The sequence below is a fragment of the Phaseolus vulgaris genome, chromosome 2, assembly GCF_000499845.2.
Source record: "Phaseolus vulgaris cultivar G19833 chromosome 2, P. vulgaris v2.0, whole genome shotgun sequence".
Classification (NCBI taxonomy): Eukaryota; Viridiplantae; Streptophyta; class Magnoliopsida; order Fabales; family Fabaceae; genus Phaseolus; species Phaseolus vulgaris.
In genome coordinates this window covers 15,224,009-15,235,736 of record NC_023758.2, presented here as the reverse complement: position 1 = coordinate 15,235,736, position 11,728 = coordinate 15,224,009, and the positions used below count along the sequence as shown (strand labels likewise).

The 11,728-nt window shown below is 38.0% G+C and overlaps 1 pseudogene; it reads right to left on the bottom strand.

Moving 5' to 3' along the window:
- Positions 1-7,932: 7,932 nt before the first annotated feature.
- LOC137809630 (probable LRR receptor-like serine/threonine-protein kinase At1g14390) lies at positions 7,933-11,244 on the bottom strand (annotated as a pseudogene).
- Between the last annotated feature and the right edge of the window lie 484 nt (positions 11,245-11,728).

Below are 11,728 nucleotides of genomic sequence, written 5' to 3'. Positions count from 1 at the left end.
GTTCCTTGCTAGATGCCTTGTTCCGCGCTCCATCCTCCCCTATAACACTTCTTTTATTGCCACAGTACAACACCTTGTAGGTGCTGCTCCTTGATTGCATGACCTCTGTTGCAACCCCATGATAACCTGCCTAAGTCTACTAGAGACTCCGCTTATTGTTACGAGACTAGCGCGTACCTCCCACCAGAGCAATATCAGCCTCCCAATAGAATTGACTTAAGGGTCACACAACTTTGGGTTAAAGTTGCAGATCATAATTCAGCACAAATTCATCACCTTGCACCATACACAACCTGTCCAAAGGCCCACTCCTTTTATAGACCACATCACCCGATTACGAGTTGCTGCAGTGACATAAATCTTGATTGCTTCTCACATACTGGGTCAGAGTTGGACAGAATCCAAGCCATCTTTGTTTTACTAACCTTGGTATCAAGAGCTTCTATGCACCGTGCAGCAACATCTATTAGATGTATAAACTACAGCGTATTCAATTTCTGCTTCATCTACACAAACCATCTTCTTTGTTCTTCATCCACCCTACTCCCTCGGGTTCACCAAGGATACTGCACCATTCTGTGAGTTTCCTACATGAAAATGGGAGTACTACATCTTCTAACCCGGTGGAGCGAAACTTCTACTGCATCTCCCTCACACCGACTTCTTTCTTTCACCCTCCACAGCATTAGATCACTCCACGCCCACCTGCATCAGGGTTTCATATTCGACCTGGTTGTTACTTGCCTTAAATGAAAACCTAAGAGCTTGCTCGATTAAGACACCATTTGGCCCCTCCAAAATAACACCAACCCCACTTCCTTGTAAGTTCGAGGCTCCATCAACGAAAATGACACATTGAAATTTTTTTGGATCAGATTCGAAACCTTTGGGGGAGAGCTCTGTCATGAAGTATGCGTAGACTTGTCCCTTGATTGGTCCTCCTACAATATCAGGCTTATGAATGACCTTCCGAATGGGCGGAGTCGTCGAGCTGTAAATACCACTACCAAAGCCACCTTGTTGATAGCTTGATGCCTAACCTCTGCCCCTGTAACACTTTGCTTACGAAATAAATCGGTTTCTGTACCTTTTCCATCTCCTGCAAGATGACCAAGCTAATGGCCCAGTCAGTCACTGAGAAATACAAGCGAATAGAAATTCTCATAGTAGGCCTACCCAGAACAGATGGATTAGCCAAATACTTCTTTAACTTGACAAAAGCCTTTTAACACTCATCGGTCCAGATAAATGGTCGTTCTTCTTGAGGCATTGAAAATAAAGATACCCCTTATCGCCACTGGTTGACAAGAACCTTGATAGGGCAATCATGCGCCCAGTTAGACGTTGCACTTCTTTAACGTTGGTCGAGCTTCTCATTTCCATGATTGTTGCGCACTTATTAGGGTTTGCTTTTATTCCTCTTTCGGTTCACATGAAACCAAAGAACTTCCCTGTCGGTACACCGAAAACACATTTATTAGGATTGAGTTTCAAATTGTACCTTGCTATATTGGCGAACAACTCCTCAAAGTCGGTCACATGTTGATTTGCCTTTATTGAGGTGACAATCATGTCATCTACATACGCTTGAACATTACGACCGAGCATTGGAGACCGGATCCGAACCATAAGTCTCTGGTAAGTCGCTCTCGCATTCTTCAATCCAAAGGGCATGACCTTATAACAATAATTGGTGGCTTCGACCTTGAAGGTCATCTTACTCTCATCCCTTAGATGCATGTGAATTTGGTTGTACTGAAAAAACATCCAAAAATCTTAATAGACCACAGCCTGAGGGCACTATCTATCAGGGAGTCGATGCTTGGCAGAGAGTAAGAATCATTGGGGCATGCCTTGTTTAGATCGGTGAAGTCGACGAACATCCTCCACTTTCCATTTGTCTTCTTCACCATGGCGAGATTTCCTAACCATTCAAGATATTGGATTTCCCTTATGTGGCCCACAACGAGGAGTTTTTGAGTTTCCTCCCTCATGGCGAGGCGTTTTTCCTCGTTGAACTTCCTTCGTCTCTAACCTACAGGTTTAACCTTCTTGTTCATGGTGAGGCAATTGCACAAAAAATCTGGATCGATCCTTGGCATGTCGACGGATGATCAGGCGAAAGCACCCATACTCTTTGAAATGACCTCGATGATTTCATTCTCCAACTCCTTGCAAAGTGAAGCGCCAAGCTTGAACATTTTCCCATTTATCTCCAACTCCCGAACTTCCACAACAGGTTCAGGTCGCCTTTCGTTGCAGAGGTCGACTTTCTCCATCTATCCTGGTTCTCCCGATTGGGTAGTGATTGCATAGGTTCCCCCGCGATTTTTCAGGCTGCTCTCGTAACATTTTCATGTCATCTTCTGGTCAACCTTCATCGTGATCATCTTTTCTTTGGGTGTGGGCAGCTTCATCTTCATGTGGATGGTAGATGCCATCGCGCCTAACCTATTCAAGGAAGGTCACCCTAAAAGCAGGTTGTACGCAGAAGGTGCATTAACAACAATGTATTTCACAGTAATCATTATGGTTGTGCTCTCGTTGGAAAAGGTCATCCTTAACTCCACACATCCCCGTACCTCCACTTGATCACCCGCGAAATTGACCAGACAACCGTCGTAAGACCTTAACTAGTTAGGGAGATTTGTAAATTTAGGAACGTCCCTCAAAACATCACACCAGTCGAGCTCCCTTGGTCGATGAGGACCCTGTGCACCTTTCAGCCTACGGTGATAACTGATATTACCTTAGGATCATGCAAGCGCAGTGATCAACTTTATTGGCCAAGAACCGCTCCTTAAACATTCTGGAGAACTGAGGGAAAGAGGTAATATGGTCATCCGGGGTCCCACTAAACCATTGTAGAGAGTTACTATGAATGTGCCCATGAACATCTTACATCTGACGACATCCGACCCCCCCAAAGATGATCATTTGAGCCCTAAACGCCTACAAGTGACTCTCAGGGTCTTCCACACCAGAGAAAAAGTCGATCTTGGGTATGATATAGTAAGGCAGTATGGGCTCTTCCATGATTCACTGAGAGAACAGTTTGAGGTCATCTCTCGAGGATATGTCCAACGAACGCTCTCGAATGGGGCGTCATCCATGGCAGTGCATGTTCCTCCGTAATTCCTCATTGGTTTTGCACAACTCCTCGTTGGCTTGTGAATGTTCTTTCATAGCCCTTCGAGAGGCCTCGATTTCCGCCATAAGACGCACTTGATTTAGTCATGTTTCCTCTCGAAGACAATCTTGGTTAGCTCGGGCTTCTGCTCGTAGTCGTTCTTGCTCAGCTCGAGCTTTTTCCCAAATTTGCTCTTGCTCACGTTGATATTCTTTATTTTCCTATTGGAAAGCTCTCATGGTCTCCGTGATTTTTTGTAAAGTTGAGACCTCGTCCCTTTCAGGTCTATGCGCCCCTTGCCTAGTATTCCTCATCACGTCGAATTGCTTAGCTATAAGCGTTGGTGGGTTCAGTTTTTACCTGGCTCCACGGTGGGCGTCAAATGTTCTCGTCGACTGACCTGGATTGGACCTTGGTGGTGGACTCCGGGCTTGACTTTTCCTTTTTGTTGTTGCTGCTTTAGGATGCTAATAATTCACAATTAGGGGAGTTCCACCTATTGATTACACTCCAACGATCAAATCAGTGAGAGCATATAATTATCAGTATTTGAATATAAAGTATTTGTATGAGTATAGTATCGTGAGATTGCACTTACTTTTTCTCAGGATCTCAAACTCCTTTTATAGTATTCGTAGACCTCCCTTCAAAAGTTTAACAAACATAAAGATATTATGTTAATGTATCCCCTTATTCTATGGATGCGGGTAAAACTTTATCTTTAACGGTTATCGAATCTCAGAGTAACCACCTGTGCTTTAGCTAATTTAGTTATTTAGTTAGTTGTTTTTATTTTAACTATCTTATTAAAATACCTCACAGCTACCTGGGCCGACCACCTGATGTGTTATTGGGTCCTATCATTGTTTAGGCTGAGCTTAAACATTCACCTTTAATAAACTAAGTGGGTTAAGATGGCACACTTAAGTTGATGGAAGAGGCCCCCAGCACCAATCCTATCAAAGGCCACCAAAATGCTACATTTAAGGCAATCACTAGAGTCATAGTCAAAGAGGGGTCAAGGGGACATTTTTACATGTCATAGACTCTAGTGTGAGATAGTTCTTCTTCCTTTTCTAGTTATAGCATAGTTTAAATCTTTTTGTAAATGTGGTGAAACATGCAAAGTGGTACTTAAAAGGCTAAACCTAAGTTTAATTAGAAATAACCATTTCTAAGTAAACTTAGGACCGACCCAATTAACTAGACCTAATGGGCGTAAATTCTAGACCAACCACACAAGGAATACTTCTAGAATTTACCTCCATTTAGGCGCCACTTCAGCCATGTGCTCCCATGTGCCATGTGCTCCATGTGCTTCCATGTGCTCACACTTGCATGTAATTTGGCTAGCATTTCATTTGTATTTGGCTCTTCAAATTCCAACCCTCCAATCCTATATAAGAAGGTGCTTGGCTCTCATTTTGCAAGATTAAATTGAGTATTGTTATGCTGCCAAACTTGAGCCATACTTTACTCCCTTGCCTAAGATTTAGGTCTTAATCTTCAATCCTTTCACCTACCAAAGGGGGTTGGCCGAACCTCCCTCAATTTCCCTACTCTCATGCACCTCCAAGGCAGCCACACCTCCTAGGAGGGCCTTGATCCATCAACAAACCACTAAGCTTCTGCAAACCATCCAAAAACCACAAAAGAGAAGAGCTCAATGCTATCATTAAGTGCTCAGATCGGACCTCGAACACGTTTGGCCAGTACAAATATTAATATTATTATTATTGTAATTAATATGAAGAATAGTATTTTTAGTATTAGTAATAATAATAATATTTTTATTCATATTATTATTAATATTAATGTTATTATCTATATTAATATTGTTATTAATGTTGTTAAAATTGTTATTAATATTATTATTATTTTTATAATTAATAATAATATTATTATTATTATTCAAATATTATTAATATAATTATTATTATTTATAATAGTACTCATAATAATAATATTTATTATTATTGTTATTATAATTATAATCATAATAATAATAATAATAATAATATATATATGATAATAAGATTTATCTGGTATAATGATTAATTTTTTTTTTCACTTTAAAGTTTTTTGGATTCCATTGGTTGTAAAAAAATACCTAAATTTAAGGAACTTGAATTAGGATTTTAGTAGATTTTATTTCAGAATATTTATTTCCTTAGAGATTTATTTCTTTTTATTAGGATTTCGTTTTTCCTTTAAATACCAATGTATTGTTTTTTTCATTAACTAATTTCATAATTATTGCTTATTGCCTATATTTTTTTCACAATGATAACAAAGACAGAAGATTCTAAAGTAAAATTGATACCTTTTTCATTTTTTTTTATCAGCAAAGAATTAAATTAAATTAAGAGGATACAAAAGGGGTATCCCAAGCCTTTACACAATTCATATAACCTCCTAGAGGAACACACCCCAGAGCTAAAAGGAAAACATATTCTACTGAACTAGGATACCCTACACCATTACTTTCTTAATTTGTAATGGTCTACTGGTCTGCTACAAGCGAACCTTCAAAACCACCAGCAACCAGCAGTCACCAGCAAAACACCAGCAAAAAAACCCCTCCACCGGTTCAAAGTCTAACCTTCCCAGTGGCTTACACCACAACATCCTCTTCTATTTCTTTGAAAAAGGATGTAAGTTCTCTAGCACCTAAAGCATGTGACAGAACTTCTACCATTTCAAAATCTTCATCCACTCCCTGTGCTTCTTAGTTTCACCCTATAACATCCAACCACATCCACAACCAGTCCACCAGCTAAAGCTTTTCATTCCCCTTACGCCCTTGGATAAGAAATCCACCCACCATACTTTATAACAGGCCCATTCACTTGATCTAGAGCAGAAAAAAGCAACGTCCTATGTGCCTTAGCCCACCTATCTATAGAAAATTGCATTTCAACAGCAACTTAGACCCCCTTTCAGGACTGAACCCACCCCACAGTACTACCAACTTGAGCACGTGACTGTCTCTTCCTAGCTTCACCATACAACACCAAATAGCGCATTAACTCCCCCCATCAGCATACCTAGCTCTGCTTGTAGCCATTTGGGCTCATGCCATCATAGGAAAAGCAGCGATTGTTCCTCCACCAGACTGTCCGTCAAAAGACCACCATCAGCAGCACCAACCATTCCTCTAAACTTACATCACCTGCCACCACCGAACTCCCATCCCCATCTTTCAGAACGGACCAGGTACCACCAATCTGTTCCACTAAAACTATATACCAATCATACCCTCCACCTCTCTTCACCATTTGGCTTCAGCATTGTACTCTAAAACCTTCAGAACTAAGATAGCCACATTGGCCTCTCCGCCCCTTCAGCCTGAGCTACCATCAACATCAGCTTGGTTACTTGTAACAGATCCACCTAGCCCACCTTACACCCTTCTGCACCAGTAAAAAACGCAGGACCACCTCCTCCAAAAACGAAAACATGCAAAACCTTCCACACAACTAGGCTGCTGCAGCTCTCCTACTTATAGCTAATAATACATGGGATAGGATTCAACACCCAGTCTGTTAAAGAGTATGAAAAATTATGGCATTTGTGCTTCAACCATAACCACGACTTAAGCTTAGCCTTGTGTAGCACTTCTTCCTCGTCCACTACTCCTTGGTGAAACATAACAGAATTTCTATGCTCCCACAAACACCACACTATGGCTGCCCACACCCCTTTCCAAACTAGATTTTGCTTGTGATTTGCCTGGAACAGATGAAAACTCTCGATGATACCTTTTTCATTAGAAGAGTAACTAATAAATATACATTTTTAAGAGCTCTAGTATTTCATTTATTACTATTAGGATTATGATAGTGAAAAAAACAACACATCTAAATACTTTATAAGGTAGACTTAAGAGTGAGGAGAAGAAAGAATGAATAAATTAGAGTAGAAATCCAACAAAATTGATATTATTTAAGGCGTGGGTGAGTAACCCTATATATGAGGTACGTGGAGGTTAACAGAGTCTCTCCCCGTAGTAGATCTTGAGAACAAACATACTAAAGAAAGGCTTTTAGCTACTTCTAAACCTTCTAACGATTCTTTCTTTCTACAACTTGGTATTGTTATAAAGTATTTTATGCACAATACCACTATGAGACAAATTTCCAGCATTCCTTATTTGAATATTTGATATCACTATTAGACCTAATTCTTTTGATGATTTCTTCAAATTCATTTTTCGTGTTGACAAAAAAATTAGCAAAGATTTGAAAGACTTAAAGATATACTTTTCATAGTTTATATTCATATGATAAGATTACAATAATCAATAAAAGTAACAAACTATTTTGCTTCATAAATAAATTATAAAATAGGTCTTAACAGGTCAAAGTGAATTAAATTAAATTACAAATTACTTTTTTTTATCATATAAGACTTTACTGATTCTTTGGTAAACAAACCAGGTAACAAGGATTATATTCAAATCTTCTAACATATAATTTTTGCTTAGTTTTGGTCCTTGTAGTCCAATAGATACAACCTTCTTTGTTTCTTAGCATTTAAAGTTGTCTTTTCATAGCAAGATCGTGAAATACACACCGGATAAATTTGTGTAAAGAGATCTCATGATGAAAAACACCTTAAATTTTGGTTTCTAATCCATTTAGCTTGTATCACTCAACGGGATACTTTTGTTCTTGTTGTAATAGAATTTGGATGAGATTGCAGAGTAGTGTAGAATTATCTTAGAAAACAATTTTGGTGACGAGAAAGTGAGAAGAGAATCAAACAAGCCCTTATTCTTAGTGATTAAATAACTTGTGAACTCTGAGCAAACAATTTTGTCACAGCAACCTTACACTTTTGTAAAGAGGTTTACACCACTGATCCTTGGCTCTTGAACTTGCAGGGAGTACTGCAAATTCCAGAGAATATCCTCTATTGAAGGGCGATCACTGGGATCCTTGCTGAGACAACTGGCGGCAATCTGAACTGCACTCCTCAATGATTCACACAAGTTTCCCGGATGAAAAAATCGGCCACACCCCTTAGTATTGGTGATTCACCTCTTAGTGATGGTGATGCAGCTTCTAATAAGCCTTTCTGCAGCTGAACATGACAAAGAGGACACTAAAGATAGGGAAAATAAATCCAATAGCACATATCTGACTAAGAAGAAAAATGTCATGCATACCTCATCCTTCAGCTCCTCTACTTTCCTGGAAGATGTAATCAGTTTGCCAGTGATAACTTCAAGTAGAATAACACCAAATTGATATATATCTTCCTTTTCTGCCTTATTGGTGCTGGTGCTGCATTTGGGATAATATGTCATACTTTGGATGCATCATTTGAAGAAAGATATACATTAAACTGGGAAATACCTGCCCATTTGGTCACAAAGTTTTCTTCTGTGAAGACTTTTCTAAAATTTGACAAAAGCAGATTTCATTGAGGTTAGAGACTTTGAGAGAGGCACTGAATGCAAATATTACTGAGAACTAGTCAAGTTACTTATATTTTGTATTAATTCTAACCTTGGATGGCCATGGAATGCTGTATCCACTAACTTTTGCATTGAGGGTATCATCCAAAAGAATATTCACAATCTTTATATTGTTGCCAAATATGCCAGGACGAACTCTGGTGTGTAAGAACTGGATTCCACTTGCAATGCCTATGCTGATTGCCATTCTTTGTGGCCATTTCAACATTTCCCTTTTTGTCCCATCTGTTACAAAGAACTTCCATGTTACATTTTTTTGTCACTCCAGTATCAATTTGCTCTAGCAGATAATTCGGTGCTTATTTTTTGTTCACCTGCAAGGTAATCCCTCAATGACACGTTTGAGACATGTTCAAATACAATGAAGATTGTGCTTATCATTTGGGGATGATCTTGTTGAGTAGTGACACAGTGTCCTAAAATACTCACCAAATGCCCGTGCCTTAAATAGGGTAATACCTTCAAGCACTCAATACTGTTTTTGTGCAAACACTTCTGCTTTAGTTTTACACGATTCACCAAAACCATTGAACCATTTATGAGCCAACCATTATATAGCTGTGAAAATGCAAGAGTATATAGGACGTTACCACTTGGTCTTGTATAGAGTATCACTATGAAACTAATGAACACATGAAAATTCTTTTACCTGTCCTTCTGATCCATCTGCTATTAGATTTGATGGGTCAAAGTTATTTGTAGCATTTTCAATTTCTTCTAATGGAAAAATGTAGTATGGTGGGAATCCAAGAAAAGGTTGCCTCGTAGCTGGAGGAACAGATCCTATCTCCACACGGCCAAAAGAAAACAATTCGTGCATGAGTTAAACAAAGCATTAAGAATATTACAGAGCACTAAACTGCCATAACAGGGACGAAAATTATGATCTGCATTTAACATTTACACGATTTATCATATCACCATACAACAACAACCAAGCTTATTGTATAATATCTTATCATCGTATTAATTGAATAAATAAATCGCATTCCCCCCACCTGATAGAAGCTTAAAGTATAATGTCTCTAATTTTCGCAGATGAAATGCACTACATTTTGTTCTAATTAAGCAAGCATCTTAGTAGAGATAAATAATTACAAATTAATCACCCAAAAACGTCTTTTCTTTCTCTATTACATTCACTATGAATGACAACAAATTTCAAAAACTCGATTAATGATTTTAGAACTTCAGGAAATGGAATTTTGAACCTCCTTGTTGTCATCTACTTAGAAACATTACTAAAAATCTGTGTTTATATTCTAAAGTTCCAAAACTAATAATAGAGATTCAAAGTGAAATACATATTTATCTCTAAGAGATAAGTGCAGTATGCAAACATACCTCAGAAGATGAGATCGTTATTCATTTAAATAATAATGATACTAATGTCCTTACTTGCATTAATATTTGATCTTTGATATGCACGGACATCAGCAGCAGAGGTATCTATTCTATAATTAACATCTGCTTTTTCTGCTTTGAACTTTCTGAATATACACGGAATGAAAAGAACCAGAAGAAGCCCTGCAATTCCAAGTTTTACGTCTAATTGCATCTCTGATTTCCTCTTCTGCCATTTAGGTGAAGGTTTAACAGCTAAGGCCTCCACTTTCTGGCAATAAGAAGATGGATATTGATCATTTAAGCTCCTGGTTGACAAACAATTCCCAGAACAACGTGTTGTTCGGTTCAAAGCCTTTGAACCAATACATGATGGCAATGTTCCCACCAAGAGGTTGTGTGAGATATCAACAAATGTTAGAGCAGAACTGCATGACACATTCACAGAAAGGGAACCACTCAATTGGTTTGCAGCCAAGTTTAGGTACTTGAGGAAAGGAAGAGAGAAAATATATGATGGGACATTTCCAAAAATTGCATTGGAAGAGATGTCTAGTAGCTGAAGTTTATAAACATGCATGAGTTGGGGAGGGATTCTACATCTCAAAGAGTTGTTGCTCAAGATAACCCTCACGAGATTCTTGCTCAATAAAGGAAATTCAGGACCCAGTTTGTTGCCACCCAAGTTGAGCTCTTCAAGAGAATCCAGTCTTCCAAGATCAGGAGCACTCCCATTGAAAAGATTATCAGCCAAAACAAGACTCCTTAGATTTTTCAAAGAGGAGATCGATGGTGTGATTTCCCCATACATGAAGTTTGAGCTTACGTTCAGCACTTCAAGAAACCAGAACCTGTTAATGTTGGAAGGTAAAGGACCCCACAAACCAAGTGACACCAATGACAACACCTTCAGATTTGAGAGCTTTGTCAAGACAGTAAAGAAAGACTCAATGGAGAATCTTTTTGAGAGAGTCTCAGATGAATTTCAAGACACAAGTTGGATTCTGTGAGAAGAAGGAGAGCTTTTGTTCCCAATGATGGTTAACTCAGTTACATGGCCATTGGAGCACACGATGTTGAGAGAAGGTAAGGGGGGGAGGGAGCAGAAGTTGGTGAAGTTGTTCCATCCTTGAAGAACTTGAGGATATTCAAGAAGCTTCTGAACGTGGAGAAGAATTCTGTTCTCACTTGTCGTTAATTGTGCACTGGAAATTGGAGTAAGCAGCACAAGGATGATAGTAATGATTGCAGGAAACAAGTAATACAAAGAAACCAAAACATTCTTCATTTTCTGAAGCTGGAACACCTGTGTAGTAAGACAAAGAATGCTGAGTGACTCTATAAAAATTATATATATATATATATATATATATATATATATTGCACTGTAGTCACTTAGAAGAAAATAAAGTTCATTTTCATTGCATTGCTATTATTATTATTATTAGAAAAATGTTTCATTAACAACCAAGAATGAGTACCCCAATATACAAGTTGCTTGAATTGATGACCTGGTCAAAGGTCTTTTCTTCATTATAATAGAATAAAAATTTGAAAGGTTGGAAAATTAATATAGTTAAATATAAGATTGTAAGGTTAAAATATTATTCTTTTAGATTTAAAAAAAATCATTTCAATAATTTTTTTAATAATATAATAAAATATATCATATTTAAATTTAAAAAATTAAAAAATATAATTAAAATTTTGTATAATTGTTAAGTAATTAATTTTTTAAAATATTAAAGTCTATCTATTCAATTTAGACGAGA